Source organism: Perognathus longimembris, chromosome 15 (genome assembly GCF_023159225.1).
Source record: "Perognathus longimembris pacificus isolate PPM17 chromosome 15, ASM2315922v1, whole genome shotgun sequence".
NCBI classification, from domain to species: Eukaryota; Metazoa; Chordata; class Mammalia; order Rodentia; family Heteromyidae; genus Perognathus; species Perognathus longimembris.
The window spans coordinates 1,469,027-1,477,100 of record NC_063175.1 but is presented as its reverse complement, the minus strand read 5'-3'; positions in this window follow the sequence as shown (position 1 = coordinate 1,477,100).

Sequence of the window (8,074 nt, the reverse complement as noted above, 5' to 3'; positions counted from 1 at the left end):
TGAAACCCTAAAAAAATTTTTTTTGTTTGTTGAATCATTAGAAGAGAGTATAAAGAGTACACCAATGAATTCATCCACCATCAAAAAGAAGACAGGATTCAAAGTATATTAAATGACATAGTAAGGTACAGAACAACATATGGCATGTTGCATTGCCTTCTGTCATTCATCTAAATTCTACATTTCATTTCTCAGGCATGCCATGCACATTTGACTTCTTCGGAAGTAACTTAGAACAAGTCTGGTTTGAGAACAAACAGTGGACATGTGTGTTTATGGTCAAACTCAGCTGCACTGACGCTTAAGGAAAAACATTATTATTTCATTTTTTTTTTGAGCCAGTCTCTAAGCTATGAAACCTAAGCTGGCCTCAGTTTTTCAACCCTTCTTCCTCAGCTCTCTTAGTACTAGGATTGCAAGCATGGGCCACCACACCCAGCTCTTTTTCTGATGCTGGGGATTTCCTTCCTAGCACAGAGTATTTCCTTCCTAGCACATGCTAAGCAGAGCCATACCCACAGTCCAAAGAAATGTTCATTTTACTGAAGAAAAGTTTTATTTTTCCTTAAGGGAGAATTGCTTAATACAGAGAGATCTTTATTGTATCTTTCTTGTTTATTTATTTATTTAGCCAATCCTAGTGCTTGAACTCAGGGCCTGGGCACAGTCCGGGCCTGGGCACTGTCCCTTAGCCTCTCTGTGCTCAAGGCTAACACTCTACCACTTGAGCTACAGCACCACTTCTGGCTTTTTCTGGGTAGTTTATTGGAAATAAGAGTCTCATGGATTTCTCCACTCAGGCTGGCTTCAAACCACAATTTTCAGATCTCAGCTTCCTGAGCAGCTAGGATTACAGGCGTAAGCCACTGGTGCCCAGCTTATATATTTATTTTTAAGTGAAAATTTTCCACTACTTAGTTGTGAGGAATTTTTTTTTCAGTACTGGAGTTTGAATTCGGGCTCTTGTGCAACTGCTTGAGCCACATCCTAGCTCTGCTACTTAGCTGAAACTTGAGCTCAACAAACAGCACATATAAGAGAGCTGATAGTCTAAACTGTTTGAATGATATCTACCTCCCCTTTAATATGATTTATTTTCTACCAATGCAACATTTATTTTATTGATATGCACCACCAAGAATAAATATTTTGTAAGTGGAGAGCTAAAAGATGACAGGTCAATTTTAAACTTTAAAAACTTTATTGCAAGAGTTCTAGGTAAGATGTCACAGTAGGTATATGCTGGCTCTAAGTTAAACTATTTGGACTCAATCATTCCCAGTTATATAATTTTTGTCTAGTTGATCAACTTCTCTTTTTTAATTTTCCTTACAGGAAGGATTATCTTTTCTGCTTCATAGTTTGTGATAAAGATTGAGTTAACATGTAGGAAACTCAGAACAGTGACTGACCCAAGGTTCTGTGTTCAAATGTTACCTGCAACTTTACAAGATCCAGCTCAGAATTTGCTACTTCCAAACTGAACACATAAACTACTATGTTGCATAGATGGGGAAATTTACACATCAGTTAGTATACTGGATTTCTTTTTGACTGTAACGTAGGGTGGACATTTTTATTTTATTTCATTACTCAATATTCATACATATACAAGAGAAACAGTTTTTCAAAGTACTACTCAGTATATGCAGTATAGTTTGATCTTTCTTTTAAAAAAAGATTTTGGTTACCATTTGCTCACCATTCAGTTGATTTTCTTTCATTCACTAAGGAGCTGCAATCCAAAGTTCAAAAACTACTGGTTTAACGCAGTCTCTTCTCTTTTGAGTGGAGAAAACTGAAACTCTAATAACTAGGAATTTACAAGTTTAAGTTACAGAACTGGAGGTGTCACATAACGACAAAACAGCATACAATTCTGGGACAGTAAAAGTCACCTTTTAAGGTATATAGTTGAGTGAGTCAATTTTTTTTTTTAATTTTTTTTTTTTTTGGCCAGTCCTGGGCCTTGGACTCAGGGCCTGAGCACTGTCCCTGGCTTCTTCCCGCTCAAGGCTAGCACTCTGCCACTTGAGCCACAGCGCCACTTCTGGCCGTTTTCTGTATATGTGGTGCTGGGGAATCGAACCTAGGGCCTCGTGTATCCGAGGCAGGCACTCTTGCCACTAGGCTATATCCCCAGCCCCAATTTTGTTTTGTATATTCACAAAGCTGTGATGATTCCAGAACATTTTTATCATTCCAAAAGAAATCCTATAGTTATTAACCAAATTTATATTTTATTTCGAGTCCAAAGATCTTTGCATTGTCATAGATACCTTTATGAGGACATCAAGCTGATTATCTTAATGTAAATAAAGCTTAGTGTTTACCTAGCTAAACATTTAAATTTATCAATGACTTGCTGTGACTTGCACAGTTCTGTATTATTAACCACTTCCTAATTTATTTCTATTTAGTGTTTGGGATTTTCCCCCCAAATATCTCTCAGATTCTTGAGTACTCCCAGCATAGGACCTGGTCCTATGCACTCTACACAGACTCAGGAAATGCTTTGTTCTTTGGATGAACAGCACATCATCTTAAAGGAAATGACATTGGGCATTTTTACATAGAATATATAAAGCTTCAGAGAAAAGCTTAAAGAAATTGCTTGTTCTGTATCCTTTCATGAAAGGTTTTTTGTTTTATTCTCCCCACCCCCCATTTTAAGGTTTTCACATAAAATCTACAACTAGACAACAAAGATCCTTAAGAGGCTTAAAGAGAACCTAAATGTTTTCTTGAACAAGAATTGGAATCTATTTCAAGTTTACTCATCATATCATAAACAAAATTTTCCAGGCTACGGCTTTCAAAACATACGTTCCTTAGTTTCTTGCTTTGCCTCTATTTTAATGTGTTGGAATTCTAATCTTACATAAAATGAGTATGTTTGGGTTATTTAAATAGCATCCTCTAAACTGTGAAAACTATTACATACATTTTGAATCTTCAACCGTGGTGATGATTCTTTAGTAAACATAGTTTTGAAAATTCTTAAGAACATTTACATATGCAAATTCATCATAAAAAACCAGAAGTGGAGCTGTGGCTTAAAGTGGTAGAGCACTATCCTTGAGAAAAAAGCTCAGTAACAGTGTTTAGGCCTTGAGTTCAAGTGTCATGACCAACAACAACACCAAAAACCTTCCTCTAGAAATATAGGGTGTATTCAGTCTTTGAAATTCTACTTACATTACCTGGATTTCAATTCTACTAACATTTACATTCATTATTCTATTAGTTATCTTGTTTTGCTAAGTTAGTAAAGTCACTAGATCACTTTAAATATAATATAGGCCAATACATAGAGAACTTAGCAGGGGACACTGAAATATTTTATTAAAAAATGAATAAGCTGACTTTTACAAACATTTAAAAACTCTTACCTCCTGTTGGGATAGCATTAACTTTCATCTTATTATCACTTACCCTAAATGACCATTTGTCATGGAAGGGTTAGTCACCAAGACTCACAGATTAAAATGTAAACCTTAACACAGGTATTTTATATTTGGTAAATATTTTTTGTACATCCAGTCATTTACCAGATATTTGGCTCTGTTTTAGGAAGTATCAAAGGACATCGGACTGAATATCTGCAAAACAGTAAGCTCTACAACACTACACTTAATACACGGTGTTCTTTCTGAATTGAATCATTTAGCTATCTCATTCATCTGCATTTGCCCTAAGATATAAGATTGTTACACAAAGAATTTTCTGTTATAGAACCTCACATTTCTTTTCTTTTCTTCTTGCTTGTTCTGGGGCTTGAACTAGGTGCTATCTCTGAGTCTTTTTGTATTCAAGGCTATCATTCTACTACTTATGCCATAGCACTACTTTCATCTTTTTCTTAGTAGTTTATTGGAAATAAGAGTCTCATGGACTTTCCTGGCCTGGATGGCTTTGAGCCACAATCCTCAGATCTTAGACTCCTGAGTAGCTAGGATTACAAGCATAAGCCACCAGCACCCAGCTAGAATCTCACATTTCTTAGTTGTACGTTAAAAAAAAAAAAAAAACTATTGATTTAGAGCTGTGGCTCTTAGATCAGGCTGGCCTGGAATTCATTATGCTCTCAAGCTAGTCTCCAAGTGCAGATCCTCCTACTTCCAACTTTGGAGAGTTGGGATTACAGGCATGTGCCACCACACCCTGTTTTAGTGATGCATATCTAATTATAGTAGCAGCTTACTCATTTTGTTTATTTTAGAATTTGGAGGAATAACCTTACTGGTTAACATAGTCATTGAAATAATATTTAAAGATAATTTATCAGGAGAATATGAAAAAGTAATATTGTTTTGTAATCATAGCAGCTCTCAGCAAAATAGATTTTGTAACATCTTTTCTTAATGTGGTAAGCCTGAGGGCTCCGATCTGTAAATAAGGATACTACTACCAGCCTCCAGAGTAATTATGAGGAGTTACTGAATAATATAGATAAAGCATATGGCATATGGTCAGGGCTTAATAAAAGACAACCATTGCTTTCTGTGTTGTTGCTGTTTTAATTTTAATATCTGTATTGTACATCTGACAAGATTCATTCATTCACATGAACTAAAACACATTTCACCAAAACATGATTCTGATGTTAAATATTTATTGCATATAAGATTCCCTTAAAATTGAGAAAAATTAAGAAACAATATCAAGTAACAAAAGCTCTATCATAGACAAATCAAAGAATGAATACTGGATGGCTGCAAAATCCTTTCCTGAAGGACTAAATGAGCTGCATTTTGCACAGTATAAAATGATCGAATGAGTCAGATTTAAGATTTTAGATGAAAAACAATGATCTAAATAGCCAAAAATGCAAAAAGTAGGCTTAGCTAATAAAAAAAAGATTCAAACTAGGTTTACAGAGTATGGATTTATCCTAAACATGTATTTGTAAAGTCTGGCCTTAGTGTCACTTTACACATCTAATAATCAGAAGTATCTTAACATCAGCCTTCTTATGCATTATGATCTGGTGTCTTTAAAGAGCCTCATTTATATTCTTCTTTCTAAAGGTAATGGAGGTAAACATTCTAACTTTAACTTCTTACCTTCAAGCAAAGTTATGCTCTACTTTTCATAACCAATTTGTAAATACTTCCAGGAAGTAGCAATTTTAGTGTGTTAAAATTTAGCCCTTTAGTATGTTTAAATGCCAGAGACACTGACATGAGAACTACATACCAGATTAATATATCAGAAAAGTACAGGACAAACACTTGATAATGGCTTTAGGAATTACAAATAAAAATTCTAGGAGGGGGGCTGGGGATATAGCCTAGTGGCAAGAGTGCCTGCCTCGGATACACGAGGTCCTAGGTTCGATTCCCCAGCACCACATATACAGAAAACGGCCAGAAGCGGCGCTGTGGCTCAAGTGGCAGAGTGCTAGCCTTGAGCGGGAAGAAGCCAGGGACAGTGCTCAGGCCCAGTCCAAGGCCCAGGACTGGCCAAAAAAAAAAAAAAAAAAAAAAATTCTAGGAGGAAATTACCAGCCTATAGCACAAATATGCCAAATAGTTTCCTGCACTGCTTGAATATTTTGAGACATGTTGAGGATGGAGCTAATGTTCTTGAAGAACGTGCTATGCCATGCTCTAAAAGTCATTACTGCTACAAGTAGGCAGGAGGTTGGAGTGATTTGTCAGCTCTCTTCTGGGTTCAGTAACTCACATGTGGCACAGGTGTTGAGTCTGCTTTGAGATCTTACCAAATACAGTCACCTATAGCTGTGTGTCTGTCTCATCCTTCTCTATGAAAACTAGTTTCTCATCATAGTCCAGTCTTGTTTTGTGCACATGGCACAAGTTCCAGCTCTTACCGTACCTCAATGGACTGTCAGCCATGCCATATAAGTAGGAGAAACTAAGTTGTGGTTCTTATTTGCAAAGAATAGAAATTGTCCCTATTTAACTTAAGCAGAAGAGGAGGTTCAGGAAATCAACAGAAAGATAAGAGGAGCAGGCTTGGGCAGGAAGCAAGGAAGGTAAGGCTGAGTCCAGGTACTCCACGGGGACAGAATGTTTATGATGAAGGTATCATTGGCACTGGACACTTATTCTTACTGCTACTGGATGTTCCTACCCATTGATGTTCACCTTCTGCCACTGGATTCTACCATAGCCACCAGAAATAACATGAGACATCTTTGCGCCATTCCTTCAAAATTCCAACCTGGCCCTGGTGGTATGTACCTGTAATCCAGAGGTTGAGGCAGAAAAATGGAGTGTTCTAGGCCAGCCTGGGCTACACAGCATATTTCAGCCTAGCCAATGCTCACAGTGAGGCCCTATGGCAAAACACCAACAAATAAACCTACATGCGGTCAACCAACCAAAAACCTGGAAGGTTACAACTTGGTATTAGTCATTCAAGCATTCAGATCACAGGCATTAGTAGCGGATGCTCAGAAAAGGAGGGTACATAGATTGGGTAAGGACAAGCTCTCTTTAAGCATTTCTCATTCATTAATTGATGTATTTTGCTTGGCACAGTGCCTTTGGCAGGACTTTAAGTGCCCATCTAGCTTAGAAAATGCTGTCAGAGAACAGTGAGAAGTAAACTAGGGCTATGGAAATTTGAAGCTGGTCTAAGTTTACCTAGTAGGAAAAGGCAAAAAGGCCACACACTGTTATTAAAACTAGGGGTTTGGGTGGATTTAAGACTGAAGTCAAGCCAGGCACTGGTGGCTCACGCTTGTAATCCTAGCTACTCAGGAGGCTGAGATTTGAGGATTGCAGTTCGAAGCCAGCTCAGACAAGAAAGTCTGTGAGACCCTTATCTCCAATTAACCACCAGAAACTAGAAGTGGTACTGTGGCTCAAAGTGGTAGAGCTGAGGCCCTGATTCAAGCCCACAACGGGGGTGGGGGGGGGGAGGGAGGAAAGATAGGTCAAACTGCAAGAGAACCAGAAAAAAAACAAAGAACTGCAATCAGAGAATAAGCCAAGAGATGAGCAAAGGAGATGCCAAAGCAAAAAGCTAGATTGCTAGAAATAGTCCTGGAACTAGGAATAGCAAGCACAAAATGAAGTTCAAAGGCTATAGACTAGATATCAATAAGTTAAAAACTAGAAAAAGCAACCAAAGACAGTAAAATGGAGTATATTTGCTGAAGCTCAATTAAGATTGCCAGTTGTGACATTTTTTCACTGTGGGATACATCCTTATATATTAATTAATGTGGTTTCTTAGATGGCCTTTGTCTGGCTGAGCTGACAGGTAGTAAAAACAATGATGACCTGTGAGCCCCAGTCCTTGAGGCAACATCAAGAAATTGGTCAGTTAGTGCACTGCTTCACTGAATTTAGAATTAGGAGCCTAACAGTCAAGAAGAAATACTTTGGCTTTGCCTGATCTTCCAAACCTTAGAGTGTTCCTCATCCTTTTCTAACTGGGCTCAGGAGCAACTTTGATCAGAAGGTGGTAAAACCAGGGTGAAAGGTAGTTTGACAGAGTTGGTGGTTGGAATCATTGCTAAGAAGCAACCTTATATGAGGAGGCAGGGGGAGAACTGGCTTCTCCTTGTCACCAGGAAGAGAAAAATCACCATCTTAGACTCAGGAAAGAAAGAGCAGCAGGGGTTCACTCACTGACAGCCAGTGGAAGTTTATCCTAAACAAAAACATTTCCTGGAAGAATCACAGGTTCAAGGGTGATTGTGAATAGGCATCAGCTCAACTTCTACCAGCCCTTCAAAGTTCTCATCAACTAATTTAAGGACCAGCAAACAAGCAAAGCATCTTTTTGTAAAGACCAAACATAAATGAACTCCTTAAACTCTACCCTAGTCTTTTTGTTTTGTCTAACAGGTCACATTTGCTAGGGGTTTCAGGACAGATCTCATATCACTGTTCTTAATATAGAGTACCAGACTTCTATGCTGAGCAGCAGAGAAACACACTGGTCCATTTCACAATAAAGGGATTTTCAGATAAAAATAACTCCTTTTTTCCATGTCGGTCCTGGGGCTTGAACTCAGGGCCTGAGCAATGTCCCTGAATTTTTTTTTTTTTTTTTTTTTTTTTTTTGCTCAAGACCAATGCTCTACTATTTGAGC